The following is a 25,842-nucleotide window of genomic DNA, read 5'->3' on the forward strand; positions in this document are numbered from 1 at the left end:
CAGCTGAGTGATGGGATTGAGGAGTACATCTGGGGCAGTAGGCTAGTGGATTCCCAAGGTGAGACAGCAGCCCCATGCTTTGTTCTTAGCTCTCCAAATATCAAATGAACAAAGATGAATGCAGACAGATGAAGCCTGACGTCTCTAAGCCCAAAGAGTCTCCGAACATCCTCCTCCTATTGTGATGAATAAACCATCACTGCTACCTGAATGTCGTGGCTGTCGGCCTCAGATCCTTGACTGTTGGTCCCATTGCGCTTTCTGATTAGAGTTCAGCTTCGCTCCCAGCCCCCAGGCTTCTATGCCCCGACTGAAGCGTTCTCCGGGGCCTGTGCGTAAGCAGCTCCTCAACGGTAATCCCTCCTCTGCCAGCCTTCTCACAGGGTTGCAGAGTCTGCCCCAGAGAAGCCTTAAAGATCATAGAGGGCAACTCTGGCATTTCACACAGGAGGAAACTTGAAATCCCACGAATTCTCCTCCTCTAGCACGCTTGCTAAGCTGACATGGTAACAAAAGCTGAACTTGGCCAGTGGGAAAGAGGGTGTGAGGAATGAAAGAGAAGCATGGCTTCACAGCCATGACGTGGGAAGGCCTGGAAATCGAAGTGCCTGAAGGACCTCAGATGGGCTCCTTCCTCCTCTGGCCCCATGGTCTTAACTGCCTGTGAGCGGAGGGCATCTGGGGTTCACCCAGGTACAGATGCCAAGGGGCTGCCTGCCCTGCTCACTGTGTCATTATCTCCATGTGGCTTCCTGGGAAACATTGTGTGTTTACTCAGCAATCCTCAGCATGAGAGCTCAAAGGTGACCAACATTTCACAAGAGGAGACTCAGTCCTTTGGCTTAAATCTCTGTCTTCTATTAAATGCAAAAACCCTGAACAAGTGGAGCCATCATGGAAGAGCAGAGAACTGGATTCTAGTACTAGTTCCACTGCCAGTTCCTGAGAAGCTGTGGGGAGCATTCTCAAACTCTGAGCCTCCACCTGTAGGTCACAGGACACCCTCTCTGAGGGACCTTCAAGGGCTGCCAGGATTCCAAGGTAAACCGATAAGAATGACAACTATGGTCTTTCTCTACAGAGCGGCTTAGGAGGAAATGGATGTGGAGAAGAACTGGGAGATTGTGAGTTCTGAAAGGGAACTTCACAATCTGGCTAAGGGCTGCCCAACACAGAAAAGTCAACGCTCACAGCGCAGAGTCCATCAACATGCCCCCAGAACAGCTGTGTCTTGAGCCCTTATGAGGGGGCAGCCCTGTTCCCAGATATGTGACACCCAGAATCCAAAGCCTCTATCTCTTGAGAGGAGGCTGTAGAGATGATTCTGGGATAGCTCCTCTCTCCTGCATGAGGCTGAGGGAGAAGCTATCCAGAAAGGAGAGGTAACCGTTGAGTACTTGATAATTCCTTAGCCACCAAACAAACGTCCCTTGAAGATTTTATACCATAAACACTGCTTGCCAGTTTTCTCCAGTAAAAGATGAGAGTGTTTCAGTTATTTTTAGTTTTTTTACTTCTGAGAGACCACTACTGTTTGAGTTTGAGCTTGAGTTATACCCATTTCAGGCAGAAGAGGAGTCTTTTTAGCTTGCATGAGGGAGAGCTGAATTGTGTCAGGTGGAAGAATCTCATTATAGATAAGGTTGTGATTAATATTGGTGGGTGGCGTATCTTGGCCTTGGGTTAGCTAAGGGTTGAGGGAAACAGACAATTGCATATTTCCTGGCTGTTTGGCAACTTTTTAACCCTTTGCTCTATTTGGGAAACTTCCAGCCTTATGAGTCCTACTTTCACCATGAAGAATCCAGAAAATTAGTTCTCAAATTCCTCTGCAATTACAGCACAGGCATATGAACAGCGTTCCACCAATCAGAGTTACATTTGGCTTGGAAGTGAGAAATCTAAGGAAAAGGGCTCTAGGTGGAGCCCATTTGGCTGGCAAGGTGGGCAGCAGAGGTTTCTTTTAGAAGCAATGGGACCGAAATGGCATCAGTGGAGCGGCAGTGCTGGTAGCCTTTTTCCTTGTTGGGGCAGCCATGAGGCAGCAGCTTCTTCATCAGGGCAGTTCTGGAGCCTGGACTTGGAAGTCATTCTATGAGATTGGTTACTCAGGGCCCCACTGATACTGTGAGCTGGCCAATTGCCTCTTCATAAACTCCTTTCTGCTTGATTACCAGAATCAGCCTCTGTGGCTTAGAGTGGAGGGCCCTGAAGGATTCGGCAACCAACTACTAACTCTATACTCCATCTTACAGACATTCTGAGCCCCAAGATCACTGGCCACAGCAGCAGCAGGAGTCTCAGCCAGAACTTCAAGAGTCTCTTTTCTCAAATCTCGTTCCTCAAATTTTGTTTCTGCCTATAAGTTTCAGGCCCCCCATTCTTTCCTCTTGGACTTATCCTCTCACATTGCCAAGCTAATAGCCACTCTGCAGGAAATGGACTGGGGAAGGAGTGGTCTGTAAATCTCATGTGACCATGTCAGTCGCCCTCAGCCTGGCTTCTAAGAGCCAGCCTGTCATGAGAAAGGTACAAGTCCTTGCTCCTGGAGAGAGAGTATCCTCCAGGATGGCTGTCCCCAAGGAAGCCACTTTGGGGGGTTCCATTCAGGTTCCAAATGGCTGGCCATCATTCCATTCACAGAGCCTTTGAGATCTTCTTGCTTAGGTAATTAACCACTAGCCCACTATAGAATTCAAAGAAATGCCCAATCAGGTAGGCAATTTCTGCTTGTCTCCAATTAGAAGTATTTATAAACTCCACAAGGACAGGGATGCGTTCTCTGATGGAGTAATCCCAGTGCCTAGAACCATTCCTGGCGCATAGTGAGGTGCTTAATAAATCATTACTAAATAAATTATGAATAAATGAATGAATTTATTTACACTGCAAACACTTCCTCCAAGATAATAATCTAAAACTACTGTGGTAGGAATAAACAATATAAAATTTTGGAAATTTGGTATGTCTTGCAAGTTTCACATGCACAAAAATATTTCTATCCGTCTATTCTAGAAGCCTATAGCCATGACGGGGGAGGCCCAGTGTAAGGCCTTAGTGGAAAATGATGGGTTACTTCTTTGTGATATTTTTGGTACCACCTACTAATTAAAATTTATTGACACTTGTAATATTTTTACTCTAGGAAGCCCTCCAAAATCTCTACTATCTGCAAAGCACCTAACCTTTAAAAAAAAAAATGAATGGACAACCGTGCACATTGCATCTTTAGTCTTAAGCCAGTTTGAAACTGGTCTTCAATGTCTACATGAATGAAACTCAAGACGCCCAATAATGTGACCCTCTTGCATATGGCCTTCAAGTGATTACACAGTCTCACGTCAAATGCATTTTCAGTCTGTGGTTGTTACCATACTAAAACGTTTGCATGTATCACCTGATTTATACTTCAAAGCCATTGAAGGATGTAAGTCATATAATAATCTCAATTTGACAGATGAAGAATGTGAGATATTAAATTACTTGCTAGTGGATGGTGGTACCAAGATTCCAACCCAGTCCAGCTGACACCACACCCTGCAGCCCTAACTATTGAGTGTTCTGTATCTGATAGACCAGAGGGTTTCTGGGGCTCCTCTAATATCTGGGTATGGGGGCAAATGCTCAATGATTATTGTCATCCCCAAATATCCAGTCCCCACTCTGAGTCTCACAGCACCTACATGAGGCCCAATGGGAGGCACAATGAAAACATACAACCCAGCAAGACTCACTGTTTCTCGGATGTTTTTCTCTAGTCTTATATCCTGGCACGCCCTGTCTACACAAATGCAACCTTCTAAAACCAAGTATCTTTAGAAAATTCTCTGTGTGCTCATTCAACAGAATGCAAAGACTCAATTTTCTATCTTATCTTTTCAGTCAAAAATTCTGTTTTCTAACCTCACTCCAAGCATCCACTTTTGCAATTTCTCTGTTGGAAATGTTGTTCTGGACTGCCAAGTGACTTCAGTGATAAAAGTTTGACAGCAAAATTATTTGCTTTAATTTGCCAGGAGGAAAAACTTTGTCACCAGTTATTCCATATATTTCAAATTTATCTTCAGTTTGCTGAAGAAAATTTGCCTGAATAATTTAAACACTGGTGGGAAGTGGAGGGGTGTGGGGTGAGGTGGATTCCTCTGTCTATTTTCCAATCCCTTCACCCCTTATCCATCAAGGGAATGAAATTTATAGACTATTTTAAAGATAACAGCCTCTCAGTCATAGTAAGTGTGAATAAATGACTTTTCAGGTACGTTTGTGAAGAAACCTTTTGTCATTGTTCTGAGGCCCAAATGTAAGCTGGACTTTGTTGAGATTAAGTTAGCTGATTGAGACCTCTATCTGAAAGTCTCTTACCTATGCCTCCTTCCTTTTTCACAAGAATTACATTTATGGACATTTCCCTTCTTAGGACAGTACACTGAGAACATCCCACAGAAAGGAAGCAAATGTCGAGCTGATTCTACACTGGAGCTCCTGGCCTGGACTAATTGTGTTCTATCCTGCTACCCAAAGGGAAACCTAAAAATACAAACCTGAGTTTATAGCCACACTGGGGTAAAAAAATAAAAGGAAAAAACCATTAGAATCATTTCCATTTCTTTGCCAGAAAAGGAAGACATTGCCAAATAGAGGATATTAATGCTTAAGCTTGGTAGAAAAGCCAAGAAAAAGCAACCCAGCACAGTTGAGCCAGTTTTTTGGGGGGGTGGAGTGTTCACTTTCCCCCCTACCCCAGGAAGGTTGCTAAGCAGGGTATCTCACTAAGTGCCCAGCAATGGAAAGGAGCCGAGGTTCCCTGGGAGGGGGCTTTCTCAGTGTCCTGGGCTCACCTAGGAAACCAGATCTTAAGGAAGCCCCTGATTACTTTGCCATGTCCACAACTTAGCATTTTTCCTGGAATTGGAAAACAGCTGAGAATGTTGGGCAAGTCCTTCTTGCTCATATGATTCTTTTCTTTTGGTTTCTTGTCCACTTTTTTGAAACCTGGGACCAGTTCCAGCCCTTCCTTACAAGGGTGGGGCCTGCAATTTGGTTTCAGTTTGATTTACCCCAGTACCTAACCCAGTATGAAGTTTAACTAAGAATTTTATAAACACTTTCTCATGCCAACATATGTGTCTCGCAATCTAGACATCTGGACGTAATGTCAAACAAACATTACCCACCACAAAAACCAGTTGGATCTGTTTGTGGTTACTTCAGCCCTGGGTACTTCCCTCTTTAAAGGTTCTGGCCTGATACCTGGGGGAAGTAGCTTTTGACCCCATGAGGCTGCTGGCTCAGTGAGTAAAAGCTATCTCTCAATCATTTTCGTTTTTTCTCAGACCTATAATAAGAAGCTGGATGACCCAGCCCCTCCTTACGGGGTGGCTCAACATTCCTCCTCTGGGGCGCTAAGCCTATTTGTGACAGTTTCTGTTGAAATACTTTTCTTTGGGCCAGATTCTGAACAAAAAAAATATGCAGGATCAAGATATGATTTTCCTCATTCACTTAGAGATCCAGGAGGTATTTGGGAGTGGGCTTTCAGAATTCCATCCTACATGACCTTATCTTGCCTGTGCTCTTGGAAAAGTTTTCCAACTGCCATATATACCTTCATCTACCATGAATATAAGATAGAGATGACATGGTGGTTGATTCACCAGCAGTATCTAACCAAAGTTTGTATACTATGCTCCTATATTACCCACAATCCTATCATTGCTAATAATAACACCACCTAACGTTTATTCATCACTTGCTGTATACATAAGGAATTGTTAAATCTTTTACATTCACAATCTCATTTAGTTTTCATAAAAACTCTGTGAGGTAGGTATCACTGTTATTCCATTTTACAGATGGGGAAACTAAGGAGTTGTAACATGGACTAGCTTGCTCAAGGGCATACAGCTTATAAATGGCAGAACTGCCACTAACCTGGATCTGTCTGGCTCCAAAACCCATGCTCTAATCATGACCATAAGCTGCCTGTCAATTTAGGGTTGATGATAGAGAAAAGAGAAATTTCAGTTTTATAATTGACGCTAGTTATGTGACATGTCAGAATCAAAAGTACAATTCTTATTCATTCCAAGGCCCTCTCTTGTGGCTGTCTTTCTCCCTTGCCCAGGATGCTCACAAGCACAGGACTCTAAATGGAGGAGGTAACAGAGTGAGGGAGTGATTTAAAGATGCAGAGCAGAGGGAAGAGAGGAAGGAAAATCAAGGGTGGAAAGGAGCTTCTTGAGCAAAATAAGGAGAAAGAATGTCTTCTGAACTGTCTAGAAAGAGCCAAAGACTCTATAGACAGGGCCCATAAGCTGAGGGATCAGACTGGAATGAAGATTTTAGGGCTTCCAGTAGGACCAGTGTTTTGACTGTGAGTTCCAAAATGTCCAGCCACCAGCACGCAGATTCCTGACGGGGTGTAGATGGCAGAAGTGGCTTGGTGGACTCCACAGAGTGGGGTGGTCGGTCCTACGCTATCCTGGCATTTGCAGTCTCAAAGAGGTGTATGCTTTTTGAGGGGTGACCAGACTCCCCAGCCTATCTGCACCCTTAACCATCCAGAGGAAACTCACAGAAGTTCTCCCACCCACTCTACCTCCACCACACAGCCGAAGAGTGTAGCAGTAAACAGTTGAGCTTGCTGCCTGCAAGAGCGAAGGGCAGGATGCCTGCTCTAGTAAGGTTTCAGCTTACCAAGACTTCTTTCCCTTTGCACCCCTATTCTGCAGGACATTTTTAGTGGCATAAGTTTTGACTAAGTGATTAAAACTAGGTTAGCCTTGTCAGGAATAAACACGTGCAGCCATGAGATAATAGTGCCTTGAGGGGTATGTGAGTTTGTGTTTCTTGCTCATACATAAACCTTGGTGATGTTTAAGTCCACATTCCAGGGGTCACATTCCTGTATCTGTTGACATAAATTGAAAGCATTTTACTGTCAGCTTCACTCCCTTTAACCGAGTAGCTACCTGGATCCAGGGACAAGCTGGCACCACCAACGTGCCCAGGGGCAGCTGTGGGCTGTAAACCCATGTGTCTAGGTTAATGTTTGCTTATGTTTATACCTTCCCTGATAGGTGGATGGAATTTACTAATGATTGTGTTTCCCTGAAAAGTTAATCAATGTCTAAATGAGCCAGTCACAGATCACCACGGTGGTGCAGTGAAGTTGGACTCTGAGCACTTGTTCCCAAGGGTCATGTCCCTTGGGTGAGGGCAATAGGAAAGTTGCAGTGAGCAGTGCATGTGACCTGAGGAGCCCAGTCTATTGCTGGTGGGCTGTTGTACACCTGATGCAAAGCTCTAGAGTCTAAACACAAGGGACGCACCTCCAGGGCATAATGTGACCTATCCAGCCAGCACACCTGGCTACAGCCCTGCTTTCTTCAGGCCCCTTTATCACCTTGACCAGGAGACCTCTGTGCACACTTCATCAGGGCTATTCATCCTGGAGTTGTCAGCCAGAAGAGCACTTTTATCCCTGCAAACATATCTTGAGCATATATCATGTGCCAGACCTTGGGGGTATCGAGAGGAAGAGGGTGGATGAGATCCCAGCCCTCAAGCAGCTGATAGTTGAGAGAAGGGAGACAAAAAGGCAATTACAATCTGGTGTGCAACTTGCTACACTAGGGAGTCTGGTCCCTGAACACAGACTTGGGGATCAGGGAGGCCTCTCAGGGGAGAAAAATAAAGTCTGAGTAGAGCCTGGAGGGCAGCTAGGGGTTTGCTAGGTTGTTGGGTCCTCAAAGAGGTCCACATGCTAATCAACAGAACCTGTGAATGTCACCTTATATGGAAAAGGGGTCTTTGCAGGTGTGACTAAATTCAGGGTCCTGAGATGAAAGGTTATCCTGGGTCATCTGAGTGCCCCAAATGTAATTGTAAGTGTCCTTATAAGAGGGAGATTTGACTTCGGCAGAGGAGAAAGCAAGTTGACCACAGAAGCAGAGACTGGAGCGATGTGCTTTGAAGACAGAGGATGGGTCACAAGCCATGCAAGACAGGAGGCCCTAGAAGCTGAAAAGGCATGAAAATGGATTCTTTCCTCAAAGCGTCCAGAAGGAACCAGCGTGGCCGACACCTTGACTTTAGCCCAGGGAAACTGATTTCAGACTCCTGGTCTCCAGAAGTCTAAGAGAATAAACTTGTTTTGTTTTAAGTCACTAAGTTTGTGGGAATTTGTTATAGCAGCAACAGGAAACAAATACAGTGGGGACAGGACTTGGGGACAGGGAGTGGAGGAAACAGCATGGGCACAGCACATCCTATGACTCTGTAGCTGGAGCATAAGATGTAGGGAGTGGAGAGAGTGGTGTAGTGAGAATTCAGGCTGAGGAGGCACTTCAGGTCAAGATTCTGACCCTATAAGCCAAGTCATTGAATTGGGGTTTCTTCTGAGGGCACTGGGAGTCATTAAAGGCATTTTGAGCAGGAAAGAGACTCAGACTATCAAATGGTAACTGAGGAAGCTCCCTGTGGCTAGTGATATAGAGTCTCAATTGAGGAGGGGGAAGTGGTGTAAGACCAGAGGCAGAGAGGCTGTAGGGGAGGCCGCAGGCAACATTCATTACTGGGTCTGTAGCTCTAGCAGCTCCTGTTGCATTTCCAAGCTCTCCTCTGAAGTTCCAAGGACCCAGATCAGCTTCATTTCATTCAATTAAATACTGAGTCATTCCTGACTTGTACAGGAGTATCCGAGTTGCTTGTGATATTGCCTACAAATAATACCACATTAGGTTTGAGTTTTTGAGATATAAAATTAGGCTGTGCAGGTGGATTTTTCCAACTATTTCTTGTATAACCATAAGACGAACCTAAATAACTTGTGATAGCAGCTGAGCCTAGAACTGGTGGGCTAGGACTTGGGGCCTTGAAAGCATGTTTCTATATCTTTGGTGATAATATTCAGATATGAATCTACTACTGTTGATGTTTTCTGGTCTCTGGACCCCTTACTCAAGTGCCAATGGCTGAGTCAAAATCCAGGATTTCTTCTACTCTTCTAGATGCTCCTGGATAGAACTTGCTAGAAGGGTTGCAACCTAAATGCATGCTGGAACCAGTCAAAGCATAATAGAGATTGGTGGTGCCTGTCCTGCCCAAAAGCATTTGAATTCAAATGTTTAAAAAAATATATCCCATACAGCCTTCAGGCCAAACTTTGTAATCTGGATGAAACTAAGCCCATTTCAAAATCAGCATTCTCTCACAGGCTCATCAGGGGACAGGTATTTTTAAAAGGGAAACTCACCACTGCAGCTTTTTTAAAAGGTGATTTGTGGTTTGGCAGGAACTGGAGAGGGGAACTCTGAGTGGAACAGGTACCAGAATCTTCCTGGTGTATAGGCCTGAACAATTGACAACATCAGCTCTCACACCCTGCCACCTCCAGCTGCACCAGCCAAGGTTTAGATAAAGTCTGAAGGACATTTTTAATAATAAACTAACCACTTAAAAGAAGTCATAGGTTCAGAATATGAACTCAAGGCTGGGGTCTATGGCCAAGGAGAAAAGCATTTGAGAGAACGGGCTTTGTCTCTTAGGCAATGAGAATGTTGTAGCCTTTCAAACATAAATAAAAGAAAAAAGCTTCATAACATGGTGTCCTTATTTAACAAGAGATCTGGGGTTCCCCCCAGCCCAGTGAATGGGACATGTGATAGACTTTTTTAGGCAAGCTCATTTCATTGAAGGAGTCAGGATAATGGGCGGTGAGGAAAAGATGATAGCTGAGTAAACTGGCAAAGAACAAGAGGAATACAGCCATAATTTCTGACTTCTATTTACAGTTTTGGCATCTTCAGTCTGCACGTCTGTAAAATGGTGGTAATTAACTTTGCCCCAAACCCTGTGCATGAAAAAATTTACTGAGATAAGAAGTGAAAACAGGTCAATAAACCCCAGCAAAACTGTCTTATCTATAATTTGCTATCAACCAGGTACTCCTCCAAGCTCTTTACATGTCAATTTATTCAAACCTCACAACAAACTTAGGAGATACTTTGGGATTATCCCTATTTCTTTTTTTTTTTTTGAGGAAGGTTAGCCCTGAGCAAACATCTGCCACCAATCCTCCCCTTTTTGCTGAGGAAGACTGGCCCTGAGCTAACATCCATGCCCATCTTCCTCTACTTTATACATGGACCGCCTACTACAGCATGGCGTGCCAAGTGGTGCCATGTCCAGACCCAGGATCCGAACCAGTAAACCCCAGGCCGCCAAAGTGGAATGTGTGAACTTAACCGCTGTGCCACTGGGCCGGCCCCAGGATTATTCCTATTTTTAAAGGTGAGGAGATTGAGGCAAAGTGAAGACAAGTATTTTGTGCAAAGTCACCGTGGGTGTGAGCCGGAATTTGAACCCAAGAAATTGAGCCACAGAGTCTAGGATCTTAACTACTACCGCATTTTACAGCCTTGCTAGAAAAAGAAAATCCAGATGATTTCCCAGCTGTCTCTCAAGGTAGTACAAGTAGTAGTGATAGAGTTCTGTTTTCCAAAAATGGTATAAGAGTTCATATTGGACGAACCTTCACACAGATGTCACACGGATGACAAGGATGACTCTGGACAAAGAATAAAAAACAACAATGTGAAATTACTAGTGTATGATCATAATCAAGCAGAAACTGGAGGAGAGCTGATACATCAAAGAGAAAATGACCCTGGGTGAGCTTCCCTTTTAAAAAGTTTTTACTTTTATGGTTTTACCTGATGGTATATCCCAGTCAGGTGTGTAGGGTTAACTATAATTTGGAAGCAAACTGGAAGTTTTACTGGCTTGAGGAATTAAGAAATGAATTTGGAGCTGCCACAGCAGCTATAAAGTGATAGGAGAACCCTGAAAAGGATAGAACCAAAGAGAGAGAGCCCCAAAATCTGCATATAAACTCTGCTCAAATCTCTGGCTGACTTCCGAGTGACAGTATGGGGCAAACTCCAAGCTAAGGCTAAAAGAATCAAACATAGAATGTAGCTGCTGCCCGCTGGAGGGGAGATAGAGTTTGAAGTTTGAGTTTAACCAAGTTAGCTGCCTGCTAAAACAACAATAATAAAAGTCAACACTTTACCAAAGAATATAACAGAATATAGAGTCTATACACTGTATCATTTGCAACGATCAAATTCAAAATCATTAGATGTTTCAAGAAGAGAGAATGTATGCCATACTCAAGAGAAAAGGCAATCAATGGAGACAAACACCAAGATGGCCCAGATATTGGAATTAGCAGACAAAGTTTTTAAAGCAGCTATTATAATTATGCTTAAGGATGTAAAGAAAAATAAGCTCACAATGAATGAAAAGAAAGCAAATCCTAGCAGATAAATAGAAACTATTAAAAAATAAACACCTTGAAATTCTGGAACTGAAAAATACAAAATTAAATAAAAATTTGTTGGATAGGCCCAACATAAGATAGGAGACAACAGAAGAAAGTATCAGTGAACTTCATGCTATATCAACAGGAATTATCCAATCTGAAGAGCAGAGAGAAATGAGGTTAAAAAAATGAACAGGTGATCAGAGACCTGTGGGACAGTATCAAGAGGCCTATTATATATTATTGAAGTTCTTGAAGGAGAGGAGAAAATGGGTCATGAAAAAATGTTTGAAGAAGTAATGGCCAATATTAATCCAAATTTGATAAAAGACAGATGCAAAAATATAAGCAAACCCCAAGCAGGAAAAATACATGGAAAACTACACATCAGCATGTATTCTATCTTTGCTGAAAACCAAACATAAAGAGAAAATTAGCTAGAGGAAAATGGCACATTACTTACAGGAGACTGATAATATGAATGACAGCTGATTCATTTATAATGAAAGAAACAGTGGAGGTCACAATCAATGGATCCTCTTTAAAGTGCTGGAAGAAAAAGAAAATCCTGTCAACCCAGAATTCTATATTCAGAGAAAATACACTTCAAGAAACAAAGGTAAAATAAAGATGATTTCATACAAACAAAAATTAAGAGAATTAATCATCAGCAGACCTGAATTACAAAAAGTGCTAAAGAAAGTTCTTTAATGCTGAAGGGAAATGATATCAGATAGAAACTCAAATCATCAGGAAGGAACAAAGGATACTAGAAATGCTAAATATGTGGGTACATGTAAAAGTCTATTTTTCTCTTAATATCTTTAAAATACACATCAGTATTTAGAGCAAAATTTATAACATTGTATTACAAGGTATATAAGACATGTAGATGTAATACATATGACAACTACAGCATATAGATGAAGGCAGTGAATGAAACTATAGTAGTCCCCCTTATCTGCAGGTGATATGTTCCAAGACCCTTAACGGATGCCTGAAACTGCTGATAGTACCAAACCCTATATATACTATATTTTTTCCTATATGTACATACCTATGATAAAGCTTAATTTATAAATTAGGCACAGTAAGAGATTAACAACAATAATAATAAAATAAACAATTACAACAGTATCTGTAATAAAAGTTACATGAATGTTGTCTCTCTTTCTCTCAAAATATCTATTGTACTGTACTCTTCTTCTTCTTGTGATGTGAAATGATGCAATGCTTATGTGATGAGGTGAAGTAAGGTGAGTGACATAGGCATTGTGACGTAGTGTACTATTGACCTTCTGATGATATAACAAGAGGATCATCCACTCTGGACAGTGGTTGACTGCAGGTAACTGAAACCATGGAAAGCATAAAACTTGGATGAGGGGGACTACTGTATATGGTTGCAAAATTCTTGCATTTTTGTGAAGTGGTACAATATTGACTCTAAGTAAATTGTTGAAAGTTAAGGATATTTATTATAACCCCTAGAGTACCTACTTAAAAAAAAAGCTAATGCAAATAGGGATAGCTAAAAACCCAGTAGACAAATTAAAATGTAATTCTAAAAAAAAAAATAATAATTAACTCCAAAGAGGGCATGAAAGAGGAACGGAGGAGTGAAAAATGGATTGGACAAACTAAAAACAAATAATGACATCAATACATTAATTACATTAAATATAAATTGACTAAAACATCCACTTAAAAGTCAAAAGATTGTCAGACTGGAAAAAAAAAGCACAAGAATTCAATTTTATGCTGTCTACAAGCACACTATAAATGTACAGTCAGAGCCAGGTAGTAAGTAAAAAGGTGGAAAAAGATATAGTAACACAAATTATTTTACAAAATGAACTCATTTTATGAGATTATCATAACCCTGATATCAAAACCAAAGAAAGCTATTACAATCAAAGTAAATCACATACCATATTGAATCTCAAAAATAAAAGACAACTTCATCAAACATAGGCAAAAAGATGTGTGAACAGACTCTTCACAAAAGAAGATACACCACAAGCCAACAAGCATGTGAAAAAGTGCTCAATATCATTAATTATCAAGGAAATGTAAATTAACACCACAGTGATATATCACAACATACCTACCAGAATAGACGAAAGTAAGATGACTGCAAACACTAAATGTTGTAAGATGTCAAGCAACCAGAACTCTCATACATTATTGGCAAGTATAAAATGGTTCAAACACCTTAGAAAAAAGATCTGGACAGTTTCTTCTAATACTAAACATATGCCTACCTTACTCCTCAGCAACTCTACTCCTAAGTACTTATCTAAGAGAAATCAAACATACCCACAAAATCCTTGTACAAGAATGTTCATAGCAGTTTCATTTATAATAGCTAAAAATGAGAAACAACCCAAATGTCCATCAACAAGAGAATGGGTGAACAAACTATGGTATACTCATGCAAATGGAACAAAATCAAAAAGAAAAAGTAACTAACTACTAATAAACGCAAAAAAGGATGATTCTTTAGCTGAGTGACAAAAGCCTTACACAAAAAGAGTATACTGTACGATTTCATTTATATGAAATTCTGGAACAGGTAAAACTAATCTAAGGTGAAAAAAATCAGAATAGTAGTTGTTCTCAAAATGGGGATGGAGATTGAGAGGGAAAGAGGTAGTCAGCAAGGTAACGGAAATATTCTGTATCTTGATGAGGGTTTGGGTTACACAGGGATAGACATTTGTCAAAACACATTGATTGGTACACTTATGACTTGCACATTTTAGTTTTTGTAAAATTTTATATGAAAAAAAGAACTATCCACAAATATTGAACTTAATTAATGATACGCAATCTAAAATGTTTACAGGTGAGGGATATTGAGATCTGTAGCTCTCTTAGAAATGCATAAAAAAATAAGATGGAGGGATGTTTGGATAGATGGATGAATAGATATGAGATAAAGCAAATGTAACGAAATGTTAAATGTAGAATCTAGGTAGAGGGTACACAAGTGACTGCAGTAGAGGTCTTTCAACTTTTCTGCAGTTTGAAATTTCTCGTTGGTTGGGAAGAAGAATAACTAATGGAGTTAGGTGGAAAGAGTAGTGAAGAGGGAGTCCTAGGATTCGTACTCGACCAAAGGAATATACGAAGGAAAGTTGAGGCATGTTGAAATGTCTAGGGCACTGTTTCCAAACATGACTGTTCATGAAAATATCACGGGGAGTCTTAAAAATATGGATAACCCAGCTCCCTTCTTAGAAGTCCTGATTTAACACTGATCTGAGATGGACCTAGGAATAATTTTTAGAAGTTCACCAGGTGATCTTTGGTAACCATCCACATTAGGCACCATTGGTCTAAAAGGCCATAGTTGCTTTTTTTATACAAGGAGTGCTGTGAAAGATACTATGTACAAGCAAAAACGGTATTTTCATTTTTGGTAATCTCTCTTCACCTTGCACTTGAAAACAGTTTTAGACTAAGCAATTAGTAGCAACTAATTGCTACTGATTCAGCTAATGATTCAGCTCATTGTTATTCTGGGTGTAATGTAGTCGGGGTGTCAAAAGTGGGCCCTCCTCATTTGTCTGCTGAAAGGAGCAGTGGTGATGCCACTGTCGGTTAACGATAAATAGGACTTCTGGTGATGTTGAAGAGACTGAGACTGAGGCTGCATGAGATGGGTCTCCCCATGTCGGACCTGGAGCCTGCAGAGGGCTGGCTTGGTAGGGAAGTAGGCTGCCTTCTGTCTGCCCTCAGATCCATGTCAAGCTAATTTTGACCTCTGGGTGGTTTCCTAGCCTGGGGACCCTCCCCACCTCTTCTCCATCTATCCTAATCTTCCAAACTCTTCAAGGTCCCCCTTTCTGCTACAACTTCCCCAACTCCCCTGAATAGAATCTTACTGCACTGATAACCTGTACAATTCCTGTTCTGCAGTGTTTCTTTTTTAAAAATAGTGAAGGGTTAGCCGCACAGCTGAGAATCTGTGGATTGTGAACATGAACAAAACAGCTTCTTTCTCTAGAAACATCCTGAGGAGCAGGGAGGATGGCATTAAACTAAAGCTGCTGTTTCCTCTCCTGTCTCTTTTTGCAGATGTGGCTGGATCTGTGACCTCTTCGGTCAACCTACTGTCAGGGGTAGAGTGAATACTTATCATGTGCCAGGAGGTGACCCCAAGGAAACAGAGAAGGCAAGGCCTTGCCCTCAAGGGTACTAGTTCAGTTCAACAAACGTTCATAGAATGCCCACTTAGGCAATATGGTATAGGACAGTGTGCCAAAACCAGGGGTGAAACTTGGCCTGGAACGATGAGGTGGGTCCATCAGGTCTCTGATACTGAGGCAGGAGGCTCCAGGACTCCCAGGTTATGCTGGAAGGCCCTCGTGGTGGAAGGGCTAAGGTGACAGCAACCTGTGCCAAACAGCTGACCACAGACCACAGCCAAGCAACGGAGACAGTGCCTGAGAAAGATGCAGATTCCCAGGCCCCACATTCAGAGGTTCCTGTTCACTAGGTCTTGGGGGAGAAGACTGGGAATCTGCATTTTAACAAGTGCCACTGGTGGTTCTGAAGCAGGTGGTCCAAGATCCACACCTGGATGCACACCTGGAGACACTTTCACCTCTAGAGACATCTGGGATAAAAACTTCACCCAAACTTCCTAAGGCCACACTATATCCACAAAACAAGGAAGTACTCACTCTTTTTTGACCACGGCTACCAGAGAGTGGATTCACCTGGTATTTCTACATTCTCCACCACTACAAGGACAAAGTGTGCCCCCTCCCCTTTGTGGCTAAAAGCTTCTATTAACTAACAGAGAAGGGAAGTTTATTGCCTCCAGCACAATTCCAGTAGATTCATCCCACAGAAAATCTAGAGCTTTTGCCCTAATGGGGGACTCTGCTTAAGGTTTACTCACCTGGGCCTGGTAATAGCTACCCTGATCCAGGGGTCCTGAATGAGGCAGAGCTCAAGAAATCCCCTGTGGGCTCATCAGAGGAGGCTCCACGTGGGAGTAGGAGCAGTGAGGACAAGATAAGCCTAGACGGAAAGGGACAGATCAGGAATTCCAGGCTGGGAAAACAGCAGGAAGGAAGTTCTGAGGTGGGAATGATCCTCACTGCTTGTGCAGGCTCCAATGTCAGGCAGCACATAGGAGCCCTCTGGCTGTGCAGGGAGGAGGAGCACAGTTATAGGGGGTCTTGGGCTAGAAGGACTGACTGCACTGCAGATTGCAGATGGAGATAGGGGCCGAGGAGGAGGATGGCACCTAGAGGTGTCCAAACCCTTGGGTCACAGTATGCAGAAAGCAGTCCAGGCACTGCCTCCCACGAGGGCCAGCCTGGGGGAGGGGCAGCAGGAGGTTCTCATGGGGAACTAGGGGAGAGATACCGACAGGGGACTGTCAAGATGGAGAGGGCTGTACCTGGAAATGGGGGGCTTACCAAAGTCACACACCAAAGAGTACCAGCAAGATCTTAAGCCCTGAGACCCTGAGGGATAGGTGTCAAGACAAGCTGAGGCCAGCCAGTGGATTAACAGCAGAAGGCAGGCTCTGGCTGGGATGTACTCACAATGAGAACAATTAGGAAGAGAAAGGGGAATATGACATGATAAAAAATTGGGGAGTCTCTCACCATAAGGCAGATGGCTACCTCCAGTTAGACAATTCCCATGGACCACTACAGTTTCTGGAGATGCCACCACATTTGATCCCCCCTTCTCCCATTGGCCCTCCCCCATCTCTAAGCCAAAAGTTCACATTATCTCACTGGGCACCCAATAAATGTCCAAAGCCCCGCTAAATCAACTTGACTTCTCTTGTTTGTTGATAGATGGGAGGAACCAGCCTCAACTGGAGTGGGTGTAGAAGCTACAGGTCCCTTGTGTCAAGGGCTATAACCCCAAGTCTGCTCCTGCTTTTTATTAACTAAGGCAAATGTGTCTGAATGGGATCCTAAGAACTTATCCAAAGATTAACATCATAAGACTGATATTAAGCTCAAAGCTCTGAAATGCATTTGTGCTCAGGGAAGATGTTTGCTAACATTTAGTTTATATTTCCCCTGGAGCTGGTACACATTAGTGAGGGCTGGGGATAATGAATAACAGCACAGACAATACATTTTAAAACAAACAAAAACTCAAAGAACGCTAACGCAGACCAGCACTGGGATATGGCGTGTGTTATGAAGACAGCAATAATTAGTCCTCTGTGAAATTCTATTGTCTGCTCCTTAGAAGCAGGAGGTGGCTGTCTCTCGATTATATTAGTTCCTGAATTATAAAATTCTCAATATGTCATATAGCAAGGGTGACAGATGAGGCAAGAACAGGAAGGTAAGGGAGGGTAGACTTGGGAAGAAGAAGAATGGGTTCTGTGGTAGGGGCTGTGGGCTTTCCACCAAAATCTATCTCCTCTTCTTGCTGGGTGAGAGCTAGGTAGTATTTCCCAGCCCATCTTGCAGGTTGGGGGGCCATAAGACTGAATTCCAGCCGATGGAGTGTGAGGAGCTTTAGAGACAGCAACATGCTTTCTCTATGTTCTTGTTCCCCTTACACTGGCTCAAGGCCCTTGGGAATGATGCAGCCACAGTTGGGAGGCGCCTGGGTCACTGAATTGCCATGCAGCATAGCCACCTGCTGACCTGGAACATCCAACCTAGAACATTACACAAGCTAGAAATACACTTCTATTGTATTTGAGTCAATGCATTTTGGGGTCTAGTTGTTACAGTGGTTCATCCTACCCTAACAAAAGCAGGGCCAATTCAGCTTGCCCACCACAGGAATTCTGGAATGGGAGGGAGGGCCACAGAAACTTTGCTTTTCTTGAGAGCTCATTCCTAGCGCTTCTGGAGAAAAGAGGTAGAGAACACTGAACTGATGGTCAAGACCTGGGACACTAGAATTAGGACTCCTGATCAAAGCAGGGAGGGGTGGGCTGTCCCTCTATGAGATGGGAGGAAGGTCTTAGCTAGCAGGGCTCCTCTTGGGTCACACCTGGGACAGTAGGAGGAGTGACTTTGAGTGTGACAGTCATTCAAAATGCTCTCCGAAAACTAGGCTCTGTTTCTTCAGTGGAAGGAACCAGAGGTTAATCAAACAAATCAGTCAAACAAATTAAATACAAAGAGTCTTCCTTCCTTCTTCTTCCTTTGAGGAGTTTGATAAAACTGAAAACCCAGGGAAGAGCCATCATCTTACGGAGGTGCACAGTACCAGTGGTCCAAGGCACCAGGGCCTCTATAAATTGGTTCCCGAGAGGCACCACTGGTGAGTGTGAATGCAGAGACCATTAAAGGGATCAGGAGCAGCTGGCCTTAGCGAGGACCCAAGGGACAGTGTGTAAAGGACCCTGACAGCAGCAGCAACAGGCTCATCTAAGACCTTGTGAGAAAGGCCTGAGACAGGGGGGCTTGGAACCCCAGGGACACACCCTTGAGAGTGAACTCATGCCCTTTGTTATCTCCTCCAAGACTTTGTGACCCGGGGAAGTAAACAGTACATTTAAATACATGTTAAATCTGTATGTTAATAACATTCCAGTGATATTCACGAGTACATATCTGTACTCCATCTGTAAAGACTGACTCAATGGAAAGACATTTTCAAACTGGAGGGAAAAAACAAGATACGTTTCTCCAAAATATTCATTCAATAAATACTTAGGTGTTACAAAGACAAATAAGGCCTGCCTCCTGCCCTGTTGAGCTAATAAAGTATGAGTGTGATTTTCCAAAGCAGAGGTATGCATGCTAAGTAGAGGAAGGAATAATTCAATAAGAAAAACAGCATTCAAGGAAGAAAAAGAAATGGAATATATTAAAATTCAAGAATCTAATAACATCATACAACATCGTAATAGTCGTACAAATTCGATTATACTCCAGAATTATTCCAAAATTTTACTTTCAAATTCTGTTGACATTCTAAACTATTTAGCTTGACATAAATGACATCTTTGTGTACACTCAGCAGTACTGAATTTTAACTGGTTGTGAAAGCCATACAGTTATTTCCCTGCTCTGAAGGAGGCGTGAACCAGGACTTTTGTGTTGAAGACATTTGTCAAAACCTATAGAATGTACAACACCAAGAGTGAACCTTGATGTAAACTACGGACTTTAGTTAGTAATAATGTATCAATATTGGTTCATCAATTGTAACAAATGTACCACCCTAATACAAGGTGTTAATAATAGAGGAAACTGACGAGGGGAGGGAGGAAGTATACAGGAACTCTGTACTTTCTGCTAATGTTATCCAGTCCTCGGTCTTCTAACTTCAGTCCCCAAAGCCTAAATTTAATAGTTCGAGTGGCTAAACCAGGGCCGTCACAGAGCTTCAGAAGTCATCCTGATTTTTTTGTTTGTGCTAACGGGAGAGTTACCATGCATCCGCACTGACTGACAGGGAGGCAGTGGGATGCCAGCCCCAGAAAGCCAGGTGGGTTTGCATTCTGGAGTTTGGCTGATTCAGCCGCCCACACTCTGGCCATGAGTTCCTCAGCCCCATGGACCTTGCCTCCCTCTGGACCTTGTCTCCCCCGGCAGGAGACGAGTGAGAAGCAGCAGGGCTGAGAAGGGAGGCCAGAGGGTGCAGTGGGGAAGCTCACAGGCCCTGGGTGCAGTGGATCTGGGCCGAAGTCCCAGGTCTCCCCTTACTCATCTGTGAAATGGGCTCATAACAGTTCTTGCTTTATGGGGCTCCTAGAGGAACAAATGAGATGTTAGTTATAAGACAATGAGCACAATGCCTGGCATGTTGAAAAAGTTTAATAAATGTTTTATTTATTAAAATAAAATCTATTTTATTAAATATAATAATCTATTATAACTAGAAGTATAATTACTATAATAATAATTGTTACTATCATTTTTTATCATGGGTTTTTGGCAAGGAATACATCAAAGGAGAGAATACATATAAATACCTGCTAGAGATATGAGCATAGTTTACAGACAAGAAATGGTAGGTTTATGATTACCATGTTATGTTGCATTGTTCATAGTCACGACATAGCAAAGGACAGATCTAGATGCTTGAAAACTCATGGGTGAATTCCTGCTGGGTTCTATTCACAAAGGTTGCAGTTCTAAAAAAAAAAGTTCACTGATCTAACAGTTATCAGAAAATCCCATTTGGGTGTGTATTCTGTTATTTGGCTTTGATGGAGCAGCCATCACCTAGGTTACATTTCCAGAGCCATGCTCTGAGGTGCAGTCATCTTCCTCCCTGGCCAGCTTCCACACTCACTCCAGCAGGAGCATTTTTCACAAGATGACAAGAAAGCACTTCATAGATACGCAGCCCAGTACATAGATGGACTGCCAGGTCTGCCGGAGAGAGATGGCTGCTTTTAATCTTCACAACAGGGGCCCAGCAGGCTGTCAAAGCCCAGGCAGGGGATCACAGGCCTCCAGGGTGACTGGCTGTCCTGGCTCTTAGTAGATGTGGACTCTAGCAGTCTCTCCCTGGGGGTAGAGATGACCTCCGGTCTCTGGGCAGCTGGGCCCAGCGTCCCTGCTATTTTTGGCTTTGTATTGTTGGGGCGCAGGAAGCACAACTGCGGATGACTGAACTTAAGCTCCTGCTGCTGTGGAGGGCTGCCTCCATGCTTGGAATGCCCTAGGAACCCTTTTTAAAAAACTGGTCCAAGGAGTGATAACATGAGGGAAAGCAACTCTGGCCTCTGACACAGAAATTGTCCGGTGGTACATGCACAATAAACATTACTGGATTGTTCCTTCCAGACAATGCAAGGGGTGCCAGTGTGTGATATGTTAGCCACACACTGGCTTGGTTTGTACTGTAAATATACACTCAGTGACTGGGCCTCCAGGTATTGGCTCTTATGTTGCTGCGATGAAGATTTGCAAAGAGTGTTCACAGGGAAAAAGAGCTCCTACCCATGGGTCACATAGGGATGCACTCTGATTCACTTCAGGCAGATGAGCCCAAGGTCCCATCCCACCCCCAGCATTTTTGTGACTTTGTGGTGAGCAAAGAGAGGCAGGAGGGCCTTAGTTAACCTGGGAGAGAATGAAGACAAGGTTTGTCTAGAGCCACCACTTCTCTGAAGGTCTCTCCACTGGGGGCTGTGCCAGGAACTGTGTGACATGAGCTGAACATAAAAATAGTAAAACTAGTGGCTAATGTTTAGGGTGTTTACAATGTGTCTAAAACCATAACACCCTCTGCAATAGAAATTAGCAGAGATAATATTTGCAAGTATACCCTGGTGCTGGCTGACATTCATTTAAGAGGTTAGTGCAAAGCTGGTTATTAAATGTTTTCAATATCAGCCCTGGGTACTACCATTGGTTCCCATTTTATAGATTAGGAAATTGAGGTCGAGAAAGGATAGCAGACTTACCTGAGATCAAACAGCTTGTCTGAGCAGAGCCTGGATGAAAAGTCAGGCTGTCTGACTCTAGACCTTGGTGCTGAGCCTGTGTGTCCACTGTGTCCCGGAGTTACTCCTGGAGGAGTGGCCAGTGAGCACTACTGTGGCAGAGACGACATGAAGACAGAGCTGAACACTCATGCTTCAGAGTAAACGCCTGGGCGAGCGTGCTGTCTTCCTTGCAGAAACAAGGCTCCTGCATCCCTGTACTTCTGTGCAGTAGGGTGAGGTCAGCGGGGAGTGGGCTCTGCAGGAGGTGGGGGAGATGGGCCTCAGAAGCTCCAGTTCTTCAACAAGAACAGACCACTAGGCCTAAGGAGGGAGAGGGATACTGTTGGGAAGGAGGGAACCAAGAGCAACGAGGCATGAGGGATGCCAGTACCAAGGCTTGTCCTCTTGGGAAAAAAGTCAAGTCTTTGTATTATCTTCTTCTAGGGTCATGAAACTGGGATTTAGCTGATACCTTCTTCCACATGCTTATTATGTGCAGAGTGCTATGTTAGGTGCTTTGCATGCATTATCTCATTTAACCCTGAAACAACCCAGCATGGGTGAGTTGCTACCAATTGTGCCCATTTTACAGATCAGGAAAGAGAGGCTGAGAGAAGTTAAAGGACATGCCAGATCTGACTGCTAAGCCTGTGATGTTTGTAATCATTATTCTATACTGCCGTCCTTTTAGAAATTTCAAAAACAGAGACAGCATGATTTGGCCTGTGGCTTTCATATAAATTTATTTTATATAGATATATTTCTTCAGCACCTGCTATGAACTAGGAACATCCATTCATTCACTCAACTGAGTTATCAAGCCTTATTAGGGCCAAACCAGGTGCTGGGCACTCACTGCTGAAGATCAGCAGTGGTCCCTACCTCATGGATCTTGCAATTTTGGGTGGGGAAGGAGGGAGGAGGCGGTGGGAAAACTGGTTCACATTGTTGAGTTTTCTTTGAGCCAGACACTGTGCTCAGTGCTAAGAGATGTATCATTTAACTCTCTCAATAGACTGGCAAGTAGATATTCTTATCATCTCCATTTTACAGATGGTCAAATTAAGACTTGGAAAACAGGTAATCTGCCCAAAGTCCAACAGCCAGTACACAATGGAGCTGGGTTTTGAACACAGGTATCTGACTCCAGAGCCTGTGCTTTTATTGCTGCTTTAAATTCCCCGCCCTTCACATGCATTATTAGCCCCAGATCTGCAGGGAGCCATTATCAGCCCATTTAACTAACAGGGAAACCAAGGCTCAGAGGGAAAGCAGCTTGCTCAAGGTCTCTCTGGATAGAGCAGGGGTCTGAACCAGGTATTCTGGTGCCAAGATCAGGGCGTGCTCATTACTCGGCAGGGCCTCTCTGTGATGCAAACCTGGGGCCAGGAACTAGGAGGTGGGGGTTCCCCCTAGCCTTGTGGCTGGGCCTCATCACCAGCACTGAGGTAACGTGTTGTGTGACTAGAGGCTGTTTGCTAATGTGTTTAGGGCTGGTGTCAAACATCTCTTGAAGCACTCTAAGAAGCTGGGAAGGTGGAGAGCGATGGCCCAAGGAGGGCAGCTATGGGTGAGTGTCCAGGGAAGCCACCCACCAAAGAAGGTGACTATGAAGGCTTTGTGCTCTTCTCCTGGTCTTCACATTCCGGGGCCATACCCTGTGATTTCATCATTTCTGTATGAGAAGAAAGAGGCTGCTGATTCACAGTGAAAGGAAATGGCATAGGTTCTGAAACTTCCTGTTTGTCTGGTATCTGCAAAGATACCTGTTATGCAAATATCCTCACTCCTGAAAAATGCAGACGTGTATACACATACACACACACATACACACACACACACACACATACACACACACACCCTCTGCTTGGCCGTGGGCACTGAGTCTCCTCTGTACCCAGTAAATTGAAAAATGATTCTGCTAATATGGTAGCCAGGGTACTGGGGGAACCTGCTATAGGAATTTATGATCATTAAAATAGCAGCTTTTGCATTTGTTTCAAAGAGCTTAGCAGATGTCCCTTCCAGGTAAGTCCTTGCTCTGGCTCCTGGCCCAGGGCTGGTTTGGCTTCCACCTGGCAGAGCCTGGGAGTTAAGGATCCCTTATGAGGGAAGCAGATGTGGTAAGGGATCTCATCCAGGCCTTGGGCTCCACTCCAGCCCAGGAACTCCATTTCCTCACGGCTCAGTTTATTCCTCGCTGGGCTCTTAGGATGTGCTACATCGCCCCCCAACCCTACATTGAGTCAAGATAATGAGAGCCATTGAATATTTTCTATTGGTTCATTGTGACCTTTTTGCAGGTCTTTCTTTCTTTCAAAGTAAGTTCAGGTTTGAGCCCAAGACTGTAGCTTGCTGAGCTGGTTTATGATTCCAGAGAGGGTTGACCTTCAGCACAGGCCGGAGACCCAGCCTGTGCCGCTGGCTGCTGGCCGCCTCTGCACAGGAAAGCTTTTAAAAAAGCTGAATGTAAGCTTCGGTTTTAATAGGTGAAAGTGAAAATGACATGTGACTTCCAGAAAATTCTCATAGATTCAAAAGGATTGTTCTCTGTAATGAGTTAAATAGCACTCTTCAAATGGCTGACTGCTCTTCTCATATTCAGAGTTGCCTGGATTAGAGGAAATGGATATAAATTACTGCAAGAGAGAATCTGGTTAGCTACAAATTTAAAAAAAGTTATTTTCACTCTTTAGTCTCTTCCTGACCAATCCCCCTACAAAAAAACTCTTACCTGGGCAGTGGGAGGGTGGCCTCTCCTCCTTCCATTTACAAAGTGATAAAGCGGAGGTCCATCAGGAAAGTCCATCACTTGGCTCAGAGCTGGAATCTTGAATTCCAGGCCAATGCTTGCCCCATTACAAAGGGGAGTGGCACAGTGGCAGGAATGTGGGCTGGGACAGGTCAAACAGGGTGGACATCTTGGTTTTGCTATTTACCAGCTGTGTGACCTTAAGTAAGTTACTTAGCTTTGCCAAGCCTCAGTTTCCTCACCTATAGAATGGAGTTATCATGCGGATGACAGGAGACATTGGTACATAACATGGCTGGTCCAGGACCTGGATCCCAGGACAGGGTCAATAGGGAGGTGTCATGATGACCACATATCACAGAGAAGCTCACCACTCTCTGACAGAGCCTCAATCACTGCTGCAGGGCACATGGCACCTGAGAGATCATCAAAGAGTGTTCTAGAATCTGTCTTCTGCCTCTGCTTCAGGGATGTCTATGAGGAAAAGAGTGGGATGAATAGTGAAAATTTTTGTGAGAAAAGTTCTCTTCACCCCTTGAGTAGGGCCCAGCATCAATTCCTCTACTTATCCCTGAACTTGACCTGCTGTCTCTTTGCCAGCTCAGGCTCTGAGGAAATGAAAGATCAGCCTTGTACTTCTCCAGTCCTGCAGATATGAGGCAAGTTCATAGAAAAATGGAAACAAATGCCCTACTGCATAACTCACATGAGGCAACTGAAGACAGAGATCCAGCCCATTGAGCCACTGAGCCCTTACTGTGCACTTAAGGAATGCCTGGTGTCATGTTGAGTATTGTGGAGACTCGTCATAGTAGAATAACAGCTGACATCTGTGGAGTCCCTACTGCTCACCAGACAGAGCTGGGTGCTTTGCAAACAGGGTTTTATTTAACCCTCCCAGGAACCTCTCAAGTAAGCGTGAGTATCCTCATTTATCGATGAGGCATAGAGAAGTTAGGTTCCTCGCTCAAGGCCACTTAGCAGCAGGTAGGACCTGAATGCACGTTCTGTCTGCTGCAAAGTCTGTGCTTGCCCACACCGCTCTGTAGGAACATAAGACATACTCTCCAGCCTGTAGGAATGAAAAAGCCAGGAGATGAAACACATAGCCCCAAACACTGAAATAACAATAAAGATGCTGGGGGCCGGCCGTGGCGCAGTGGTTAAGTGTGCATGTTCCGCTTTGGCAGCCCGGGGTTTGCCGGTTCAGATCCCGGGTGGGGACACGGCACCGCGTGGCAAGCCATGCTGTGGTAGGTATCCCACATATAAAGTAGAGGAAGATGGGCACAGATGTTAGCTCAAGGCCAGTCTTCGTCAGCAAAAAGAGGAGGATTGGTAGCAGTTAGCTCAGGGCTAATCTCCCTCAAA

At 43.7% G+C, this 25,842-nt stretch overlaps 3 long non-coding RNA genes across 5 annotated transcripts in view; 1 reads left to right on the forward strand and 2 right to left on the reverse strand.

Moving 5' to 3' along the window:
• LOC103558679 (uncharacterized) overlaps positions 1-21,975 on the reverse strand; it is a 37,186-nt gene extending 15,211 nt beyond the window's left edge. The window contains exons 1-3 of one of the 3 annotated variants that reach the window (XR_546812.2): positions 21,699-21,975; positions 11,790-11,875; positions 10,535-10,570 (exon numbers count right to left, since the gene is read on the reverse strand). This is a non-coding gene — a long non-coding RNA (uncharacterized lncRNA). Of the gene's footprint in view, positions 1-206; positions 680-10,534; positions 10,571-11,789; positions 11,876-21,698 lie in introns of those variants that run through there. The other 2 variants (XR_011543467.1, XR_011543466.1) reach the window with 2 other exon arrangements.
• On the forward strand, positions 800-8,168 carry LOC139085256 (uncharacterized). The gene is made up of 2 exons (XR_011543469.1): positions 800-1,041; positions 3,146-8,168. It is a non-coding gene; the product is annotated as an uncharacterized lncRNA (long non-coding RNA).
• Positions 21,976-24,033: 2,058 nt separating the features above from the next.
• On the reverse strand, positions 24,034-25,562 carry LOC139085255 (uncharacterized). The gene is made up of 2 exons (XR_011543468.1): positions 24,454-25,562; positions 24,034-24,330 (listed from the first exon to the last, which is right to left on the reverse strand). It is a non-coding gene; the product is annotated as an uncharacterized lncRNA (long non-coding RNA).
• Between the last annotated feature and the right edge of the window lie 280 nt (positions 25,563-25,842).

This window comes from Equus przewalskii, chromosome 8 (assembly GCF_037783145.1).
Source record: "Equus przewalskii isolate Varuska chromosome 8, EquPr2, whole genome shotgun sequence".
Lineage (NCBI taxonomy): Eukaryota > Metazoa > Chordata > Mammalia > Perissodactyla > Equidae > Equus > Equus przewalskii.